Here is a 23,896-nt window from a genome sequence, read left to right on the forward strand (position 1 = left end):
ACAAGTAGTCCTGCCAGACTAAAGAGTATGTGTAGGGGATAATGTCCAGCAATGCATATTAAAAAGACAGGAAGGGATCTGATAGTGAAGAGAATTAAAGGTCAAACAGAGAAGTTTATTATGTATGATCTTCAAGATAATAGAAAATCCCTAAAATTCAATGAATTTCAGTAAGAAGGTGATATAGGAAGACTTGTTCTCTAAGAAAATCACTGTAGCAGCTATGTGGAAGATGAAATGGTATAGAATGGCTTGAGACAGGAAGAATAATCAGGAAAGTATTACAGTAGTCTAGAAAAGAGATGATGAGGGCCTGAATTGGAGAGACAGCTGTGAGTGGAAAGAAAAGAAAATATATATAGGAGATATTGTAAAGGTATATATGACATGACGTAACAACTGACTGGGCTGGTTAAGTATGATGAATGTGAGGAGCTGAGAATGATACTGAGATTGTGAGATTGAGTGGTAGTGTTGCTCTCAACAATAAGAGGAAAATTAGGAAAAAGAGAGGGTAGAAAGAGTATGATAATAGATTTTTTTTTTTAACATGTTAAGTTTGAGAAATGAACTGGTTATTTGATATGACATCATCTGTGCAGAAATGGTAATCAAATCTATGGAAGCAGGAAGTGTGGAAAGGAAAGAAAAGGGGACACCTGACGGACACCTGGGCACCCTATACATAGCAGGCGTGGCATTGGTGCTGATGAGTGAAGGACAAGAGATGTCAGAAGAACAGGGACATTGATACCTAAAGGATCTCTGAACAAAAATAGGCACTTTAATAGCATGGGACATTTATTTAGTCAAGAAGCAGTTTCAAATGAAAAAGGATACAAAGAATAGTAAACATGCTAGTGTTTTCCAAACACGAAGCAGAAGTAGTTGGCTAATTATTCTACCAACAAGTAATGAATAGTCATTTATTAAGTGCCAGGTATTACAGAAAGGAAGGTCAGCTGCTTATATAATTAACTAAAGGAACTGAACCTCAACAGGTAATCTATCTTTTCAGAAATATGTCTTCCATTTAAAGAGTTATATTATAAGCAAATCAGGAGAATAAAGGATAGGCTACCTCTCAGATATGTGCAGAAGGAAGGAATATGTGGCCAAAGAACTAGAATACGGTATGAAATGCAAAACGGATAATGTTGATTATATTGAATTTAAAAGGTTTTGTACAAACAAAACCAATGCAGAACAAGATTAAGAGGGAAGCAGAAAACTGAGAAAATTTACATAGAAGGGTTCTGATAAATGCCTCATTTCTAAAATATAGAGAGAACGGATTCAAATTTATATGAATTCAAGCCATTCTTCAAATGATATGACCAATTTTCAGCTGAAAAAATTAAAACCATTTCTAGACATATGCTCTAAATCACCTCTGAGCAGAAAAATGCAAAATAAGACAACTGAGGTACCACTACACACCTGTCAAATTGGCTGGGATGACAGGAAAAGATAGTGATGAATGTTGGACGGGATGTGGGAAAATTGGGACACCAATACATTATTGTATTGTGAACTGATCATACCATTCAGGAGAGAAATTTGGAACTGTGCTCAAACGGCTATCAAACTGTACATCCCCTTTGATGCAGCAGTATCTCTACTGGGCCTATATTCCAAAGAGATCATTAAAAAAGGGAAAAGGACCCACATGTACAAAAAATGTTTGTGGCAGCCCTTTTTGTAGAGGCAAGGACCTAGAAACTGAGTATATGCCCATTAGATAATGAGCTGAATAAGTTATGGTATATGAATGTTATGGAATATTATTGTTTTATAAGAAACGCAGCAGGATTTTTCAGAAAGGTCTGCAGAAGAAAAAACTACTGCAGAGAAGAATCAAGAGATCATTGACACAATAACTGCCAAGATTATGTGATGATCAACTCTGACAGATGTGGCTCTTTTCAACAAGGTGATGATTTAGGCCAATTCTAATAGATTAGCAATAGAGAGCCACCTGCATCCAAAAAGAGGAAAATGGGGACTTAATGTGGATCACAACACAGTATTTTCACCTATTTTGTTGTGATTTGCTTGCTTTTTCTTTTCCTTCGCATTTTTTTCCTTTTTGATCTGATTTTTCTTGTGCAGCAATGATAATATGAAATATGTATAAAAAAATTGTACATGTTTATATATTAGATCACTTGCTGTCTAAGGGAGGAGATGGGAGAAGGAAGAAAGAAAAAAAAACTGGAACACAAACTATGCATTACTATGCATATATTTTAAAAATAAAAAACTTTAAAAATGTTTTCCAATTAGATTTTAGTTGCTTAGTCTTCATGTTCCAAGCAGAAATGACATAAATAATGGTATCAAGAGAAGGAATGAAGGAACTTTTTATCATGATCTACAATTACAAGAAAATATATTTATTCTGGTATTAAATGGTACACTGGATAAAGTGACATGCCTGCCATCAGAAAAACTCATCTTCTTGAATTCAAATCCTCCCTCAGACACATTACGCTGTATTACGCTAGACAAATCACTTTGAGCCCTATTTGTCTCAGTCTCCTCAAATGTAAAATGAACTGGAGAAAGAGATAGCAAAGTATTTCAGTATCTTTAACAAGAAAACCTTACAAGGAGATAAAGTTGGACACTACTCAAACTACTGAAAAATAACCCTATCAACCCCGTCCCCAAGAGGTAAAGGAATTTTAAAAATGGCATACTGAAAAATATTAAATTGAAAATTCTCTACATGTCATGTGTGTTATTATAGGAGAAAGTAAACTAAAGAGGTTGCTGTAGGCATTTTATCTAGGGGATAATAAGCATTGAAAAATATATATATATATATATATATATATTTTTAAAAAGCATGACATTCACAATGGGCTACTAATGTTTGGTCTTTCATTTGTGAAGACAACAAAAATGCCATCATTGTGTTGAGGTCAAGATACAGTGGGTCCAGACTTACACGAACTGATGCTGAGTGAAATGAGCAGGACCAGGAGATCATTATATACTTCAACAACAATAATATATGATGACCAGTTCTGATGGACCAGGCCATCCTCAGCAACGAGATCAACCAAATCATTTCCAATGGAGCAGTAATGAACTGAACCAGCTATGCCCAGAAAAAGAACTCTGGGAGATGACTAAAAACCATTACATTGAATTCCCAATCCCTATATTTATGCACACCTGCATTTTTGATTTCCTTCACAAGCTAATTGTACAATATTTCAGAGTCTGATTCTTTTTGTACAGCAAAATAACGTTTTGGTCATGTATACTTATTGTGTATCTAATTTATATTTTTATATATTTAACATCTACTGGTCATCCTGCCATCTAGGGGAGGGGGGGGGGGTAAGAGGTGAAAAATTGGAACAAGAGGTTTGGCAATTGTTAATGCTGTAAAGTTACCCATGCATATATCCTGTAAATAAAAGGCTATTAAAAAAAAAAATACAGTGGGTACTACTTTGACTGATCAAACCAATACAAGCTGGGAATGCTCTACCTCTAGTGAGATATAAATAGCATGTTTAAAGATTTGGAATGGACATGGTTTTCCATGTGCACATCTCATGTTTCTTTTGAACTACTGAAATTCTACTCTTTGCTCACAAAGCACAATGTCATTTTTGATGCAGGAATGGCAGTCTGGGTAGTCCTATGCCAGTGACTTCCGTGTCTCTCAATTAATTCCAAAGTTCCTCAAAGACGTTGAGAGTGTCCTTGTATCTTCTGACTTCTGTGTTGGCACCTGCCTTATGTGAATTCTCTATAATGTGGTCTTTTAGCAAATGTATGTCTGGCATTTGAAGAACATAGACAACCCATCAGAGCTACCCTCGCTAGAGCTGGGTTTGAATGTTTGACAACTCAGCTTGAAAAAGGACTTTTGTGTCCGGTATCTTATCTTACCAGATGATCTTCAAAATCTTAAAGAATTTAAATCGAAGCAATTCAATTTACTAGCATGGTACTGCTATACTAAAGTTTCTTAGGATGCAATAATGAGGTCAGCCAATGACTCTGTAGACCTTCAGTTCGGTAGGCAGTCATACTTCTTTTGTGCCACACTTCTTTTCAGAGCCTCTCAAACACTGAGCTAGCTCTGACAATGGTCATATCAACTTCATCACTTATGTGGATATGCCTGGAAAATATATTGTCAAGATGAGTAAGCTTGTCTACAGCATTCAGAATTCACTATTTGCTATAACCAATGGTTCCACATATGAATAGTGTTGAGAAGCTATGTTTTCTTATTGTGAATTGTTAGCCCCAAATTGGCACAAGCACCATGAAACGAATTCTTATCATTGCATCTGCACTTCAGAGGCTGCACTAAGTGCACAATCATGTGCAAACAAAAAAAGTGATGCACCAACTCTCTCTCCACTTTAAGTCTTGATTTGTAAACTTTTAAAGTTGAATAATTTACCATCAGTGTGATTGCTGACTTTGATACTAATTTCATCACAGAAAATATCTGACATCATTACAATAAAAAGGATGGGAGCAAGCACACAACCTTGCTTCACTTTATTGGAGACTGGGAAAGCACAAGAATCCATGCAAGCATACCACTATGAAAGTGATAAGACAATAATGAGAAAATTCTCCAGGCAAACAAATTTTGCAATAATTTTCAGGAAATCTTCACAAATGATTATCAAAGGCCTTGGGCAGATCAATGAACGTTGTTTACAAATCTCTGTTCTGTTCCTGCAATTTTTCTACTGTTGGGGAGGCAACACCATCTCCACCATTCCTCAGCCCTTTCTGAAAGTTACAATGGCCATCCTCCAGGAGAAGGATAAGTCTATTCAAGAGGGATCTGGCAAGAATCTTGCCAACAATAACTGATAAAGACCCCTCACATGACAGTCAAAAGACAATCAACTTCCTTGCTTTTATAGACAAGGACATCAGAGGCATTCTTGAACTGTTGGGGAATAACCTCTTTCCATATAACATAGACCAATTCAGTCAGCTTTTGTATGAACAGATCTCCCCTGCCTTGTTATATCTTAGCTGTTATAGAATTAGCAGTAGGTGCTTTGCCCATGAGATAATGGTGTTATCATAATGGCATTCAAAACCTTTCTTTAGTTGGAAGTTTAGCTACAGAAGGAATGACTTGACTTCAACTTGAGGTATATGGTCGATGGCTTCAACATTGTTTGATTAGTTGGTGGATTATACTATGAAAGTTTTCAGTCCATCTCTCCAGGATCATGTCTTTATCACTAATCAATATGGCTCCCTCAGGAGAAGACAAGATGCACCATCAGTCTTCGGCCAATAAATAGTCTTCAAAACACCACAGAAACCACTTTTGTTACTATCAGAATGAAACAATGTCATCTTCTCTCTTATTGAGCCAAGAATCCTGTATCTCTCTAAGCTTTGCTTGCATTTTACTTTTATTTTTTTGATGAAAGCTGTTTATTTTCAAAACAAAGGCATAATTTTCAACATTCACCACTGCAAAACCTTATGTTGCAAATTCTTCTATACATTTTCCCCAACTATCAGGGCGAATAAGAAAAATCAGATCAAAAAGGAAAAAAATGAGAAAGAAACCAAAATGAAGTAAACAAAAAGTGAAAATACTATGTTGTGATTCACACTCAGTCCCCACAATCCTCTCTCTCGGTTGTACCTTATTTATTTTTTCTTTCTTTCTTTCCTTCCTTTTTTCCTTCCCTCCTTCCTTCCTTCCTTTCTTTTTTCTTTCCTTCTTTCCTTCCCTCCTTCCTTCCTTCTTTTCTTCTTTCCGTCCCACCTTCCTTTCTTCCTTCCTTCCCACTTTCCTTCCTTCCTTTTTTTTTGCTGAGGCAATTGGGGTTCCGTGACTTGCCTAGGGTCACACAACTAGGAAGTATTAATTGTCTGAGGCTGGATTTGACTTCAGGGCTGGTGCTCTATTCACTGTGCCATCAAGCTACACCACACTTTCTTTTTATTTTGTTTTGTTTTGTGGTTATTATTGGGTTTGTTTTTTTTAATTATAGATAGCATTTTGTACACAAAACATATGCACAGGTTATTTTTCAACACTGATCTTTGCAAAAACTTCTGTTTCAACTTTTCCCCTCCTTCCCTCCACTCTCTCTCCTAGATGGCAGGTAGTCCCATAAATGTTAAATGTTAAAGTATATGTTAAATACAATATATGTATATATATTTATACAGTTATCTTGTTGCACAAGATCAGATTTAGAAAGAGGGTAAAAATAACCTGAGAAGAAAAAACAAAAATGCAAACATTAACAGAAAGAGTGGAAATGTTATGTTGCTGCACTTTATTTTTGATTAAGTTAAATGCTACCTTTTAAAAAAAAATTCTCTTTTAATAAAGCTTTTTATTTTCAAAACACATACAAAAACAGTTCTCAACAATGACCCCAGCAAAACCCTGCATTTCAAATTTTTTTTCTTCTCTCCCTTCCTCCCAACCCCCCAGATGGTAAGTAATCCAATATATGTTAAACATGTGCAATTCTTCTATACATATTTCCATAATTATCATGCTGCACAAAAAAAAAATCAAATCAAAAAGAAAAAATGTAAATGCAAGCAAGTAACAACATAAAAATGAAAATACTATGTTATGATCCACACTTAGCCCCCAAAATCCTCTGGGTGCAGATGACTCTTCATCACAAGTCCATCCGAACTGGTCTGAATCATCTCACTGTTTAAAAGAACCGCATCCATCAGAATTGATCATCACATAACCTTGTTGTTACTGTGTACAATATTCTTTTGGTTCTATTCACTTTACTTAGCATCAGTTCATGTAAGTCTCTTCAGGCCTTTCTGAATCATCCCTGCTGATTGTTTCTTATTGAACAATAATATTCCATTATATTCATATAACTATAACTTATACAACCATTCCCCAACTGATGAACATTTTCTCAATTTCCAGTTTTTTGCCACTACAAAAAGGGCTGTCACATTTTTGTACATGTGGGTCCTTTTTCCTTTTTTATGATCTGTTTAGGATAATACAGGCCCATTAGAAACACACTGCTGCATCAAAGGATCATGTAGAGTTTGATAGCCCTTTGGGAATAGTTCCATATTGCTCCTCAGAATGGTAGGATCAGTTCACAATACAATAATGAATTTAGTGTCCCAGTTTTCTCACATCCTCTCCAACATTAATTATCATCTTTTCCTGTCATCTTAGCCAATCTGAAAGATGTGTAGTGTTACTTAAAAGTTGTCTTAATTTGCATTTCTCTGATCAATAGTGATTTAGATAAATGCTACCTTCTTAGAAAGAGATAAACTATCTCACTGGTAAACCCTGTGGAATTCTCCTTTTTAGTTTAGCAGTTTCTGAATTTCTCCATCATTTTCACCAAACTAATCTTCATGTTTTCAAGTTTTCTGGCCTGGGTAAGTAAATGCAGTGCTATACACCAAATTTCTGAAAATGGCCTACTTCCTTTCTGCTCTTCTGTTGCCAACAATGTATTGTCCTTTGTAAGTTAGCAATGAACTGTTACTCAGATCTAATCTATTATAATTAAGTCTTCTGGTAACAGTCTTCCTTGATGACACTGCTTTTGTTGAATGAAAATATTATGAAGAGGATAAGTCTATGATCAGTTCAGCACTCTGTACCACACATTTTTGTCACTCTCACATCCTATTTCTTCTTACAATGCCATGGGCCATGTTTGCTTAGATGTTTTATTGTGATTCATGATGTTTTGTGATAGGTAAATGGAAGATAGTGTTGGTCATGAAAAGTTCATGACATGCACAAGTTTTCAGCCTAAATTACTTCTGCTATTAGTTTCCAACTCCATTCCTCCCAAGGACTCCCTGCCACGTCTAACTGTGTCTAATCTTGGTAATCTTATTAATATACCATCTGGAAGGCAAGGAATGTCCCATTTTTCTTTGGATCTACAATACCTGTCATAGTCTCTAGAGCATAATAGATACTTAACAATTGCCTGATTGCTACCAAGAACTAAAATATATGAATCATGTCTGTTCCCTAATCTTTAAGGTAACAAAACTTTGATTATATCACTATTCTACTAAAAAGTTTCCAGTGGTTTTCTCCTATGAAATGGGCATAGGTTCAAGAGTTAGAATCATGCAGGTCATCTATTCTGTTTTGCAGATGAGGGAAACAAAAACTTGAGAGGAACTATTCACTATCTGACAGGCTTTGTCTATCTTAGCCATTCCACAGTCCTACTCCCTTTTCCAAAGCCTCATATCTGCAATCCTCTATGTCTAGAAAATTATAATTTGGAGCCTTCCCCCCCCCCCCCAAGATATGTGAGATAGAAAATCAAACAAGCCTGAGAAAACCAAGTTAATTAACATTTGTTTTTGTTCAGTTTCCCTGAGGTGTACTGATGCACGAGTGTTTAAGTTCCATTCATCAAGTAGAAAGAGTATGAGGAAAATGATGCCTTAGACCTTGGGAAGAGCCTCTTGAAAAAACAATAGGGACCTTTCTCTTTTGCCATGACTTGAAGAATGCTGTGTGCTCAAGATTCTCTGGTTGTATTCCTTATGTCCATTTTTCCAATTTGATGGTGTCTCCCCAGGCTAGGAGGTAAGGGAGGTCCAATATCCTGCCCTAGTCAGAAAAATATATGCTACCCTTTTATTTCCCTTGTTTCCTCTGCCTCTACTCCCTGTTCCTTTAGGCAAAGCAAAATCTTTTGACCTTGGCCAGAGTATATACTAGCAAACTATATATAGTAACACACATACAGAGATTTCTCCTTAAAAACAAGAAGTATCTATTTCTCAAAAGCACAGGAGTAAACAATACATTGAATATGTTAGAGAAATTATAATTCAGAGTCAAATATGACAACTAATAGGTAACTACTCTGCATGAGAAACTTAAGTCCTAAAAAATCTTAAAAATACAATCACAGAGAAAATATGTGCAACTTCAGAGGAGAAAGACAATGTTATACTTTTCTTGTACCACTATAGAAAACTCTATAGTGTCCAATGCCTAGGAAATCAAAAGTCCCCCAAACAAAAGACAGAATATCAAAAAAAGAAAATCCCACTTCTATTTTTAGTACAATTTCTCTTTAGTCTTTCCACCAAAAGAGACACCTCAAACCCTGACTAGACAACTTCCATCATGGGGGAAGAAATAGGTGAGAATTTAAGATCAATGTTTCATAAGAATATAGAAAATAAGATGTCCCCACAATGATTCTGACTTAGGAAAGAGGATACAAGTTTAAATTTGTATAGGAGCTAATTGCTTCTCTTTGCACATCCTTCCATTTTTCATTCCCTCTAGAAAAATGTTGGGAGAAAGCCAAAATAAGTTGATAATATGTCAAGTCTACATTTCTTTGTGTTTTCCTAGTTAGGAATTGGACCCAAAACTCCAGGAACTGAAATATCAACAGGCCATTCATCTCTAAGGTGGACAATCTTCAATGACATCTCAGTTAATAAGAGGTATTAAGAGCATTATATGGAGAATATGGAAGGAAAGGATCATTTATCCTAAAACACACACATAGGAGCCAGAAATAAGTCATACTGGTAGGGTCCAGACAAACAGTTCTGCAATGTGGTAGCAATAGGATCTGAGTGGAAAACAAAGTCAATAGCCATGGATCAAATAAGAGATTAAGAGAATAGATGTGAAGGACAGCTAGGTGGCACAGTGAATAGAGCACCAGCCCTGAAGTCAGGAGAACGTGAGTTCAAATCTGGTCCCAGACACTTAACACTTTCTGTGTGAGCCTGGGCAAGTCACTTAATTCCAACTGCCTCGGGGAGAGAGAAAGAGAGAGACAGAGAATGAATAGAGATGCAAACAGGCTTGAGCTACTTGAAAGATGTTCACAAAATCAAAATGCCACTGCTGTTAGTCTTGCCTTTCTTATTCTAAAGAAGCTTGAGATAAGAGAAGCTTCAATATGACAGAAAAAGAAAATGACAAATGCTTAAGGGGATGTAGGAAAATTGGGACACAAATGCGCTATTGGTGGAATTGTGAACTGATCCAACCACTTTGGAGAGTAATTTAGAATTATGCCCCCAAAACAATCAAACTGTGTATATGCTTTGATCCAACAATACCACCACTACTTAGTCTGTATCTCAAGAAATATATTTTTAAGGGGATACGGGGAAGACCTACTTTTACAAAAATATTTATAACAGCTTTTTTTTGTAGTGGCAAAGAATTAGAAACTGAGATGATCATCAATGGGGGAATGGCTGAACAAGCTGTAGTAAATGCATGTAATGAAATACTAATGTTCTGTAAGAAATGACAAGCAGGCTGCTTTCAGAAAAACTTGAAAAGACTTACCTGACTTGATGTAAACTGAAGCAAACAGAACAAGGAGAACTTTCACACAGTAACAGATCAACTATGAATGACTTTGCTATTCTCAGCAATGTAATGATCCAAGACAATTTCAAAGGATTTATGTTTAAAAAAAAAAATACTATCTATTTCCAAAGAAAGAAAGGATATATATATATATAATCTGAATGTAGCTCAAAGCATTCATATATTGTATCACTCAGCTACCCAATATCTACTTGTAACTTTACCAATGGTTGGCCCAGAAAGTAACTGGAATGCATCATAGTAAGAACCGAAGTTCAAATCCCATCTTTCCTGCTTACTACCTATAGGACTCTGGACAGTTCATTCATCTTCCTAATCTTCAATTTTTTCTTCTATAAAATGAAGCCATTGGCTTACATGGCTTCTGAAGTCCCTGAAAGCTTTGGATTTTTGATCCTATAATATATGGAAATCATTTTATTTTGTTTTGTTTTTATTTTCCCCCTGAGGCAATTGAGGGTTAAGTGACTTGCCTCTGGGTCACACAGCTAGGAAATATTAAGTGTCTGAGGTCAAATTTGAACTCAGGTCCTCCTGACTTCAGATCTGGTGCTCTATACACTGCACCACCTAGCTGCCCTCATAACAAAGAATTTTTCAAAGAAAACAAAAACAAACAAAACAAAACAAAACAAAAGAAAAATTCCCTGTTATAAAGATGGTTTTCTGAAAACCATCTAATTAGATCTGATAAATGATTTACAATTTTTTTAAATGTCAATAAAATCTATTTAAAAGAATAGGTCTCCAATTAAGGGAAGTTATTACATCAAAATTAGTCAAAGAAACTTTGAATTAGATAAAATAATTAGTGGTTTTCTCTCATATAGCCAGAATTCACCAGTCTGTGACTTCCCTGCTGCTCCTGGTTCTACATTCAGGGCCAAGCAGACACATCTAGTGTTTCTGTTCTCCTTTAGACTGTAAACTCAATGAGGGGAGGAACTATGTCACTTTTCATTTTTATATCCTTGACAAAATATTATAAATGTAGCACATATTCAATAATTGTTTATTTCAGAGGTGATGTACACATAAAGTTAATTCCAAGTATAATCTAAAAGAAATTCTGAGGCCACAAGCCTTGTATTTGTTTATGATGACTTAATTTTTAACTCAACAGCTGTGTTGGCCCAAAATATGGAAAAGTATTATAATACCTTCCCAATACCTGTCCTCTCCACACAAAACACACAAACACACATTTTGAATAAATACCTCAATGCACAGAAGATGAATATTGGTAAAAGGGTAAAATATATCCCCAGGAGAAACTGGGATCAGATCATGGAAATCATGTTTACTTCTACAAATACAAATATGTCAGAAACAAAAAAGTAATTAGAATCCAAGAAAAAATACTACTATTTAACATAATTATGGTTATGAAATGAAGGATCATTCGTTAGTCTCCTCCAACAAGCTACTTGTAAGGATTAATTTTCCACTATAGTGTGCTGGAAGCATTGGCCTGATTGACAGGATCAATATTTCTATTCTGGTTCCATAACTAACACTACATGGCCTTGGCATATCACTTCATCTCTGAGCCTTCTCTACAAAATGAGTTTGGACTACAACAGATTACCTTCTAATTCCTTTACACAATTAATATCCACATTCCTATTTTGTGACTATTTGCAAACTTATCTGACAAAAAATGATATTCCTACCCTTTTTGAAAAGGCCTTCATGTGTTTTTCCTTTAGCAAGAGATATATCATTGTCATCATTATATAAAGAGATATATGCTTTGAATTATCTTCAAATGTACATATTTGACAAGTTTTTAGAAAAGCAGCCATTCTAACAATTTCAAATTTTTCCCAACTTGATGTATAGCAAAAATTGAACTAAAAGTTAATGTAATAGCTTATGTTTAAGTTAAACCAATCTATTTTATTCTTATAACCTTATATAACTGGAATTTTTTCAAAGAAAAAATATCAAGATAAGTCAAAAGTGCTACATGAGACAAGAATGGAGTAATGATAAATACAATAATCATCACTGCTACCTTTAACTCAATCAGATAGCATAGAGAAAATCATAAAAATTGCAAATTTTAGAGGTGAAAGATCATAATGGTCACCAAGTCCAACTGCCACATTTTATAGCTAACATAGAAAGGAAAAATTATTCACTTGAAGTCACACATCTAAATAATGGCAAGGCCAAGATTAGATAGAATTAAGTCTCTTATCTCCTAGTTTTAGCATGTAATTTACTAAGAATTTTAGTTAAAGGAACTTTTTTTGATATACTTCAACCGATTTCTATTATCACTGATCCAGATTCTCCCTTTATTGCAATAAATCACAATCCATATAGTCTGAATTCTATACTATCTGTATCCATACCCCTCCATAGAAGATTTATCCAAAGTGGTTCCGGTCTTGCTCAAAGGTTTTTAATATTCCATGAAAGCAGTATTCAAGCAGTCCATCATGACTTCTTATTTCTTACCCCATGATATTCCTATCTCCTCTTCCAATTATACATTTCCAGAATGACAGTCTTATGTCAGTTTCTACAAGCAAACCAAAAGTTTATATACTACAATCTATTTATGCTCATCATGCATCTCTCCATTGATTTCTGAATCAGTTTGGATTCTTTGGAGGTTGTGGTATTCCATGATTTCCAGCTATAGAGGATCACTGGAATACAGTGCTCTATGCCACCAGACTATGGTATTAAAACAGTAAGTTTTTGTTCAAAAACAATTTGAGATTATTAAGAGTTCAAAATGCAATCTAGCCCACACACTCTCTTTCTCATAATGTATTCTGGATTCAATTTGGTCAAATTTTTGACCAATAGTGTCAGTTTAAAGTAGAAATCCTAATGAACTCAATATCCATCCAATTTCATATCAAAGTCTTGAGAATAACATTTTGATTTTACTGATCGTGAAGACAATTTCTGAGTGGTTATGGATTTTGTTGAGGCATTCCTGTAGTGTTTAGGCAATAGATACATTCAACACAATATTACCCCAAACACAAATATCTGGAGGACTTCACTGTTTACAGGGTAAAGTCCTAATCTGAAGCCTCATTGTGATATCGTAATAACTTGGCTTCTCAAAGGGACAGAGCTCAAGTGCAGGCTGATTCTATCAGGCTAGAAAGTTCCAATGACAAACTATGTTTGCTATCCAAGGACAAACCTAAATAAGAATGAAGGAGTTGGTTATAGGTTAATTAGTTCTTTTGGTCATAGGCAATCCATGAAACATGAAATATGAAAAATTAGTGTAACCAATATTTAACAGCAAAGAATTACTATAATGAAAAAAGGGAAAAGATACTATTTGAGTTCTTCCTAGATTCTAATGTAAGGAATAATTTATAAGGAATATTACATAGTATTAACAATTAAAAGGAGTTCACATTTTGCCTGAAGACTATCAAAATCCTGTGATAAACTTGTTGCACCTTCCTGAAAACTTTAACCAGAGAGTATAACTAAAGGGGCTCAGATAGGTACCAAAGTGTGCAGGAAGAGGAAGGAAGAATGGGACATACAAGCCAAACCATTGTAGTCTCATGTCAGTACTCTGATTGAAAATTATATTTACTACAGTTTTTATCCCTAAAGTGTACTATATTTACTATTGAATATCATATTGGCTTTCAACCCAGAAATAACTATATTTCATGGGTGATAGATGATTTTTAATCAAGCTTATAAAGATGTTCCTTAGAATACATCGTTTCTCATACTTTCCCAAACAGAAATTATGATCTGTCATTAGAAGAATATAAGACAGTTAACAATCACTTCTATTATACAATTTTTTCCCAAAATTCTTGGAGGCTACAGTTCTTTCCATGACAACATTATGCCAACAGTTAATTTACTTTTATATGCCGTAGTTTGAAAAAACAAGTATATTATTCCACTTCAAAGAAATATTATTAAAGTTATAAGAATATTTTTTTAAATTTCTTTGAGGTTTTCCAACAAAATCATAAAAACAAGCAAAAGGTAGTCTTTTTTCTAGCATTAATCATTTTATGGAATTGTCTATTCAATTCAACTTGCAAGTGTGAATATCAGTGTGAAAATAAAATGACAATCATTGCCCTATTGACTCCAAGAATAGAATGCAATACCAATTTTTCACAATAGCAGAGTTTCCTGAGAGTACAGGATAACCAATCAATAGTTTGCATGCTGCATCAGTATTCAAGTAACATTAAAAGATCTAGAAAAAGATTTCTAATCTTGAGTCCATGTAATTCTTTATAAAATATTTTGACAAATATATTTCTGTATAATCAATTTCCTTTCTTATCCTGGACATTTTATTTTATGAATTTAAAAACATCATTCTGCATGTTCACAGGCTTAATCAGACTTTTACCAGGATTAAGGATTTTGTAAATGCTTAAACTGCATCTGATTGTGATCTCCCTGAACACAATCCTCCCCTTTTAGCTAGAATAATACATTTACAAGGAGATAGAATAAGGTAACAACAGTAGGAAATAAGACTGCAAAAGAAAACCCATAAATTATTTACAGAGTATTCCATAAATTAAGGGTGCAACAATTACTTGCAAACAATCTCATAAATTAGAGGAACATAGGATCCACTGAAAACTGTCTAATAAAATTAACTAAGAACATTTCCTGAGACTGTGTGCTAAATTAGGGGAAGATATCTAAGCCTTAATGTAACAGCACTCAATCCTGCTAACTGTTCTTAGTCTATAGACTTCAAATAAGTTCCAGACAGGGCAGAAAAACTAACAAAATAACAGCAATGGGTTATGCTAATGAAGTAATCCTAAAGTCCTGCTGGTAACTTTGAGATGATGTGGACATACTAATGAACTAAGGTAGCATAAAAAAGTATTAGTCTGTCCCACATCACCAAAAGCTTATAAAAATAAGACACCAAATTCCTGTCTCACCCATCGTCACATGCCTCCACCTGCTAAGGATCCATGCTGACCAAATGATCCTAAGATATCTCCCAGGTTACATAAGTAACCTTGTATCCCTCTGTGTTCTCCTTCCTTGCTATTCCATTGCCCTATTCTGCCTGCCTCCTTCCACTACCTCATTCCCTGTTCCCATGCCATCAACTTCAGTATCTCTTCTTTCTGTGTCATTGGCCTCTGTACTCTCTGTGTCTTCTTAAAGTGAGTGAAGTATTCCTCCATGCTTGCTGCCATTATGTCTTTCTCTGCAAGTTTCCAAAAAAACTGGGCATGGCTTGCCCTTCCTCGCAACCCAGAGGGCCTTCTTAGCAGTCCTGTTCTCACAGTCATAAACGGGAACACCAGAAGAAAACTATTCAAAGCAACCCCTACCCTTCAACAAGCAAGAACTAATACATTTCTGAATAGAAAGAAAGGGTTGATAGTTGAACCTTGTGTCTCCTTCCATACTTTTTCCCCTTTTATATGGGTCACAATAAATCAATCAATAATTCTATAAATTAACTGGCAATTCACTTTATCTAGAGGAAAACCCCAAATACATTATGTGGATCTCCTATGAGAATTTATGAGAAGACAAGACAATCATACTAAGGAAGAAAGGCCTTAGATGTGTTACTAGACAGCACAATGGAAACAAAGGAACTGCATTCAAATCCCAGTTTTGCATCACATAGCCTTCATGACTTTGGATAGTCCCCTTAATCTTTACAAACATCTATAAAATGAAAGGATTAGATTAAAAGGGTCTTTCCAGTTTCAATCATGATTTTTATGATACTATAGCCAGTTCAGGGAGATACTAGATTGTGAATTTCTTGAGGTCAAGGATGGTCTTTTGCCCCTTTTTATGTTTCTAGCTCTCAACACAAAGTCCAGTACAAAGTAGGCATTTAATAAATGCTTAATGATTGACTGAAAACCTGAATTCAAATTGTGTCTCAGACACTTAATTGTTTGATCCTAGGGCAAGTCATTTAATATGTTAGCTACAGTTTCATTAGGGGTAAAATGGGGCTAACAATAGCACTTGTATGATTATACAAGGAATAAAATATTTGTAAAGCACTTTCCAACCTTAAAATGTCATATAAATTCTAGCTATTATTATTATGACTACAATCTGAATTTACAAATGCTAAACATTATTACAAGGGTTATATTCAGTATTACTAGAGAAAACATATCCAGTTATGAGATCAGAAAACTCAGTGAAATTAAGCAAGATTTCATGTAAGTCAATTATCTAAACAGAAAGTATTGTTCGGGTCTATGAAAATTAGACAAACTACAAGTGATAGGAAAAAAAAAACACAAGCTACTTTGTTGCTAATACTGGGAGACAATTCCATCAAAGCAGAATTAGATAAAGATAATAATAAGATAAATTATTAAAACTAATGTCTGCATTACACCTTTTTCTAGTTATTTCCCACTAATTCTCACTACACCCAATAAGTATTGCATCATACTGCAAGTTCATCTTATAATAAAAAAAAAAAAAGTGAACCATTTGTGAGGAAAAGAACTTGGCACAACAGTACTGAGAACCACTTCTAGAAAGCCAACTGTCTTTCAATATTTTAATATAATTTATTTTTATATCATTTTATAATATTATTTATCCATAAGTTCTTACATGTCCCTTAATATACCATTTTAATATAATTTATCCTTTGAATATAGCTATTCAAAATGTGGTACTAATAATTATAAACCATATTTGATAAGACAGAAAAAACTACCTAACACTAAGCACACTTGAAATTTATCCTTTAATTAGTGGTTTCCCTTGCTCTCTGATGAGCCTATTGTCATCTTCGGTTCTTTCAGATTCAAAATCAAATTTTGTTCATAAACTTTATTTTTCACAGTTACACCCCAAACTGTCTTGTCAGTTACTATTTTCCAAGTCATTTGCACATACATTTATACAGTATCTTCAAATATTTTAAAGAACTTTACAAAGTGAAATAATCCATTGGAATGCTTAAAGAAAAACAGATTATAAAAAGAAAAACCTGCCTAAAAGGCTCTGATTTTCATGAGATACAACTGAGTCAGTTTTTTTATTAAACAAAATAAAAGTGGGGGAGCAAGGGAGTGGCATTACTATAAGAAACCAGCAAGAAGACTCCCTAGAGATCCCTTATGAATCACTAGTAGTCCCCAGACCCTAGTTGGTGAACCACTGGCTTAGAATTCCAATCTTGGGTTAATGAAACTAAAAGATAGCAAATCACTAACCTTCAAATCTTAGACACAAGATGATTTAAACAAAGTTTAAAGTAGAAAAGTTCAATTCCAGGTCATAATCATTGCAGTTGCATCTAAGACACTTGGATGTTTTCCCCATGAAAAAAGTCATTACATACATATACATAAATGCTCCTGCCTTTGGAATACTGGGATTATTAAAATAATTAGAACAGTAAGAAAGCTTTATCAAAGTATTCCAATAATGAATGATCAAACATGCTATTCACCTCCTGTCAGAGCGGGTTAATAGATTCAAAGTGCAGAATGAGATTTACTTTGGGACCATTGCAAACATGTAATTTTACTTTGCTTATTTAAGGGTTTATTTTGCCTTTTTTTCCCCCCTCAAGGGTCTCAGGGCTCCACATTACTTTTCCTGTTCCAAATACCATGCTATCTCTCCCAATACTAGCATGGACCTCAAACCATGGGTCTCTCAGCTCCAAAAAGCCAGGACTTGTTTTATTTTGTTGGGGCCAACAGCTTGTCACCAATTTCCAAATCCTCCTTCCCCCACCAACTTTCCCGCTTTTCCTTGTAGGTTGCTTTTCCCCATTAGAACATAAGCTTCTTGAAAGTAAAGACTCTTTCTTTGTATTTGTATCCCTGGCATTTAGCACAATGCCTAGAATAGGGTGTGTGCTTACTAAAACACTTATCTTTTTTACAAAGTTTCCCCCCTCATTTTGGGGGTAGAGGATGGGATTTGACAGGAAAGCTAGTGATAGTATGTGTGTGTGTTTAATGAATAAGACATTCAGAAGTAAACAAAGACAAGAGGAACAGTTTTTAAAGTAGCATATTGGATTACACAATTTTTTGAAAGCATAAGGAACATAATTGACATATTTGACAATTTCGTAGATAATTTTCTTTTTCTGTTCTACTTATGTAATTTTTTTTTTTTTTGGTGTTTTAAGCTGTGTATTTTTAAAAATCAATTCCAATAAAACCAAATCCAGACGACAATGAAAGGAAAATATAGGCATTTATTCACATGAAAAGTAACCAATATACCAATAATATATTTCACATGAGAGGCTAGACTTGTAATTTAAGAATTAAATACTTCTTTCCACCTAATGAAGAATAGCAGAACAGATAGAGATCTCAAATTACTTGCCAGGGTAAGTGACCCTGGGCAACTAACTTAACCTGTTTCCTCAGTTTCCTCAAGTGTAAAATGGGGATAATAACAACCCATACCTGAAAAGGTTCTAAGCATTTAGCACTGTCTGACACATAATAAGCTCTATAAATATCTTTATTCCCTTTTTTTTCCCCTCTCCTTTCCATTCTCTTCCCTTGATTCGGTACATCATAAATACCACTTGATAACAATGAAACTGACTGAACTTTTGTTAACAGTCCAAAAAAAATACTAGATGGCTCCAAATAAAAACTCATTTTTTTTAAATTTATAAAATAAATGTCTTGGGGGTTGGGGGGGATGAGGAGAAAAACAGTTAAAATATTTATAATCCTGGTCCAAAGCTTTTCCTTGGACCTATGTACTAAAAAAAAAAAAAAAACAACTTACTCTAACACCAATCTAAGGATTCATAGTGTGAAATTATTTTTTTAAAAAGCAGGCTGTAGCCAGGTCCTTCCAGTAACTAAATGCTCTTGGAAAAGGTCCAAAGTAGTGTTATAGTGAGTTTGCCATATGTTTTATTTAAAGTCAAGAAAACAAATTATCTGAAGCAATGGCTTAAGTTTAAATCTTTATCTTTCCATCAATTTATTTTCAAATAAAATTTCCTTTATTCCATCACTGAAAAAAAAAAAAAAGTTATGTGCTTGGGAACTCCTAAGTCAGCCTATCCTATAGGGATATCTGGGTGATAGTTATAATTATGATGTCTATAAACTTAATTTACAGATATTACAGGTAATTTTTTTTTAATTTCAGTAGATACTTCCCATTTTCAATAGAACAATAAATTATTGCATAATCAATTAAAAATTAAGGTTTTAAATCTGAAAGACTTCAGAACTCTGGACAATGTAGTGAACAATCATGATATTAGAAGACTAATGATGAAGCCTCCTGCCTCTTAGTGAAGAGGAGATGGACTTTTAAAATGCATACTACCATATATTTTCCCCACGGATATAACCAATGTATTTATCTGTATTACTTATCTTTATTTGTTAGGAGGAAGAGAGAGTATCCATTGGGATGGACATAAATGAATAGGTAAAGCTAAAAGTATTTTAAAAAGAATATCAAGAAAACATTTTAATAATACAAAAAGAAAACAAAAGTTAAGAAGAAAACACAAATGCCAATTCTTTTACTCTCTTATTAAACTTAAAATGCTTTTTAAACATGATGAGTTCATGTAAAATCCTTTTTGTTATTTGAATATTGATATTGATGACTGAAGTATGAAATAAAAAGTAATTTCTTAAAATAAAGTTTACAATATTAAAAGATTTCCTCCCCAGACATTTATTTGAATTTCATGTAATGTTTTGTTTTATGGTTTGTGACAATAATCACTTTTTACATAATCTACCCACTATGTGTGGTTCTAACTTTTTATGGTATACCGAATTCCTATACAACCACTTCATACGTATACAAATATGCTTGTTTATAGTACTTTTACATATTGTCTATCTGTATTTTTCTACATCATAAGAGTATTTTCTACGTGTGTGTGTGTGTGTGTGTGTGTGTATTTCAAAATTATCAAATCTAAGAACAAAATACAAACAGGGGACTATTTTAAGGAAACAGCAAACTATCAAATAAGTTTTTAATTTTTCAATAGTAGAGTAAAACACAGAATCTGGTTAACTATCATGATAATATGAACCAGAATGGATTCTTGCTCATCACTTTTACATTTTCCTATAGATTTTCCTCTTGAGTAGAAGCAATGGAAGGGGAACTTTGTGCAAGCACAAGTTCTAATCTCCAAAAGCAGTAATTGATTAAATTTAAACAGTATTTGCAAATTAAAAATGAAGACACTATGAAATCAAATGTATAGGAAATGAACAAGCAGGAAATTTAATTCTAAAAGTATGGCAAATTAAGCAGAATATACATGGAGATTAAATGGACAAATTAAATTTGAATATTTGCAATGATTTTGTAGTTGCTAAATACAAATAAGCAATTGTATTTAATATTAAATAATAATTACTATAATATAATAAATATCAATTAATAATAAACATTAATACCTATGTAAAATTGTCATAAATTGACATATTTATGATCATAAGGTTGTACACACAATGAAGACTTATTTCGAGAACATCTTAAAATAAAAAGTAATATCATGAGGGGAAAATATGAAATTTGAAAGAGACGAATTCAAATCAGTTGTGTAACTACTGTCACCTGTATGACTGATTGTAAGTGAATTCATCCAGTAAGTTTTTTGTTAAGGAAATTAATATGCATCCATTATATTTTTACATCTAATTCTGGATAAACTAATGCTGAACACTGAACTATGTATAATATTAAAAACTGAAGTTTCACTAAAAGAGAATGGAAAGAACATTAGACTTTGTCATTAACTAGCTGGGTGATCTTGGGTGAATTACTAAACCTGAGTCGCAATTTTCACATCTAAAAAAAAAAAAAAAAAAAAATAGGACTAGAAGACTTCCAAAAATTATCTTGCAACTCTAAGATTGTCACCCACAGATGCGCATGCGTGTGCCCAACACACTCTTTAAAGTTAATTTCTAAAGGCTTCTTAATGCTAGTTTGCAGCTAAAGTTCAGTAAATGTATTGCATTAAACAAGTAACAGATTGAGTTAAAACAGTGCAGATTTTCAAATTCACATATTACGGGAAACATTTTTAGATGAGATCACATGAAAATAAATGTGTTTTTCACAGTTACAGGATGAAATTTTAAGTTGGCCAGGCAACCAATGCCCTGATTTTCCACTTCTTTTTGCAGACCATATGACTTCCACATGCTGAGTGTTTTAGGCTGTAACCTGCAATGAAGATTTTACAATGTTCCAGCAATCCAGTAACTAGTGCTTAGAATGCAACAGTAACTACTTTACTTGAATAAGCATGAATTACAAATCAAGATTTCAACTCAAATACTGCACAGGAATAGAAAAGTCAGTGGGTTTTCTCTTAAAATATTGTTTTCATTCCAAAAGAAACATCAAAGCAGTAAATATATGTTAATTGAACTGGGCAACGGAAAGTATAGGGGTTAATGGATACTTCTTATTTATCTTTTCACTTACATTTTGCTTTTGCAATATAAATAATTTAATTCCCCAACACGGAAATCTCTATGGGTACTTTATATTCTGCAGTTATATAACATTTTTTCTCCAAGTGACTGAGTTTCATTTTCAGAATTATTCTAATGAACATTGATAAGATACAAGCAAAGAATTTTAGAAATCTTAGTATCTAATAACTACAATGATGGTCTTGGAAGGGATCAAAACATTCAAGAATATAAAGTTCAGATTTAGAAAACACATTAACTTTCTATGTAGGTCAACCTAAATATACACTTGTTATCTCACACATTTTCAGTTATCAGCTTATTTATTGGTGTGAGTGACCAATCTGATTTTCATATCAAAGGTAACAGAACACACTAAGAATTATATACAGTAGCTATGTGAATTCAGGTTTTTGTTGCTTCCAGGATGCCACAGTGACAACTAACAATGATCAAGAACTAGCAGAATTGGGATAGATGTATTTTAATTCCTTAATTTTTTAAACACCTGAAAAAAATTATAACAACTTCTATATTCAAGTGTCCCTCTCATAGGAAAACAAACTGTTCCCACAAGAAAAGGTTCAAGAAAGAACCTTATTTGGGAAATAGAATAAAGTGTTCAATACCCGATATCTATCAGTTAATGAAACCCTAAGAACTGTTAGAAATGTTAGTGCTTTAAAGCTATAATTTTTAAAATGCTATCCTATCATAATAAGTCAAAACTTTTTTTAAAAAAATAATTTAAATTATTTTTCCAGAGTTTTGGTTTATATACATAATTTTAATAGATGAAATAATTGAGCTTTAAAGAATAGTAATAAAGAAATTTAATGCAGGAAGCCGCAATGCTAAAGTGATAATTACCTGTGACAGGGTTGGCAGAAAAAATGATGCAGATTATTCCCCTCTAATGATGCAGGGAATAAAAAAGCCAAACAACATGCAATCTTATCAGGGAGAAAAAACAAACCAAAAACAAATAAAAAGGCACAGAAGGTATTCTCAACACTCAAGAAATGTCAGCAGCACCAAAAGCAGATGGAAAAAGAAAGAAGATAAGCAAGAAGAAAAGACCAAAGGGAGGGCAATGGTTTTGGCACCGAAGGACCCCGACAGAAATTGGCTAGTCACATCACACAGTGCTTAGCCAGACACTTCTGGACTTTTAAGCTCTGCTGTAAATCAACAATACAATCTGTTTATAATAGTCAACTTTATTTAATGCAGAATCTCTCCTTCAAAAGAAAAAAAGCATTCTTCTTCCTTGCTCACCCACACCCCAATTTCCAGCAACAGTCGAGGTGGAACAGGGTGGGGTAGCGGGAAATGCAAGCAGCATCTTTAACTTGTCCCCAAGCTTACTTGCGACTGGAGATCCTACTACAAACCCAAATAGTTCTACACACAAGAGGGGCAGTCAGTCAGCTGGTGTTTTCTGAACTATGCACCTAAGCCCCCTCCCACCTTTACTGTGCCTCCCTATAAAAACGCCCGGCAATTCTTTAAAGGAAAAAACAATATTTACAAACAACAGCAACAACAAAACCACCCTCAAGTAATTAAAAGCCCTTTTCGCTTCGGGAGGAGGCACCCCACCTACAGTTTGGGGGTGAAGGCGGACGCCTTTCGGAGGAGCCCCGACGGTGTCACCGGAACACGATTCCGGAGGAGAAGACGCGGGCTACTTTTTCATTTCCCACCTCAGCGGCGCCGCGTCGATCTGTGCTTGCCTTAGGGGTCCTCGTCCTGGGAAGCCCCCGAAGCCCGCGGCCAGCCCCGCCGTGGGGTGGGCGCGCTCCGCAGCCCAGGCCCCGATCAGCTCCGCGCTCCCCGAGCGCGCCTTTACCTCGCCGGGCACCGGCCTCCTCCGCCCGGGGCACACCTCGCGCGCCCCCTCCCCCCAACACACACACAAAGTTAAGGACACTTGAGAAAACGAAACGCACGCGCGCACGCCGACACCCCTCGAATCGCAGTCTCAGTTTCCCAAACTCCAGCAGGGAGACCCTCACCTCCAAGAGTTCCCCATCTTCCGCCTGCAGGCAAGGGCGGCAGAGTTAGAGGGGACGGG

At 34.7% G+C, this 23,896-nt stretch overlaps 1 protein-coding gene across 9 annotated transcripts in view; it reads right to left on the bottom strand.

The window, feature by feature from the left end:
* HMBOX1 (homeobox containing 1) overlaps nucleotides 1–23,896 on the bottom strand; it is a 256,421-nt gene that overhangs the window by 232,001 nt on the left and 524 nt on the right. The gene's annotated exons all lie outside the window — the stretch shown is intronic.

The sequence above is a fragment of the Sarcophilus harrisii genome, chromosome 2, assembly GCF_902635505.1.
Source record: "Sarcophilus harrisii chromosome 2, mSarHar1.11, whole genome shotgun sequence".
NCBI classification, from domain to species: domain Eukaryota; kingdom Metazoa; phylum Chordata; class Mammalia; order Dasyuromorphia; family Dasyuridae; genus Sarcophilus; species Sarcophilus harrisii.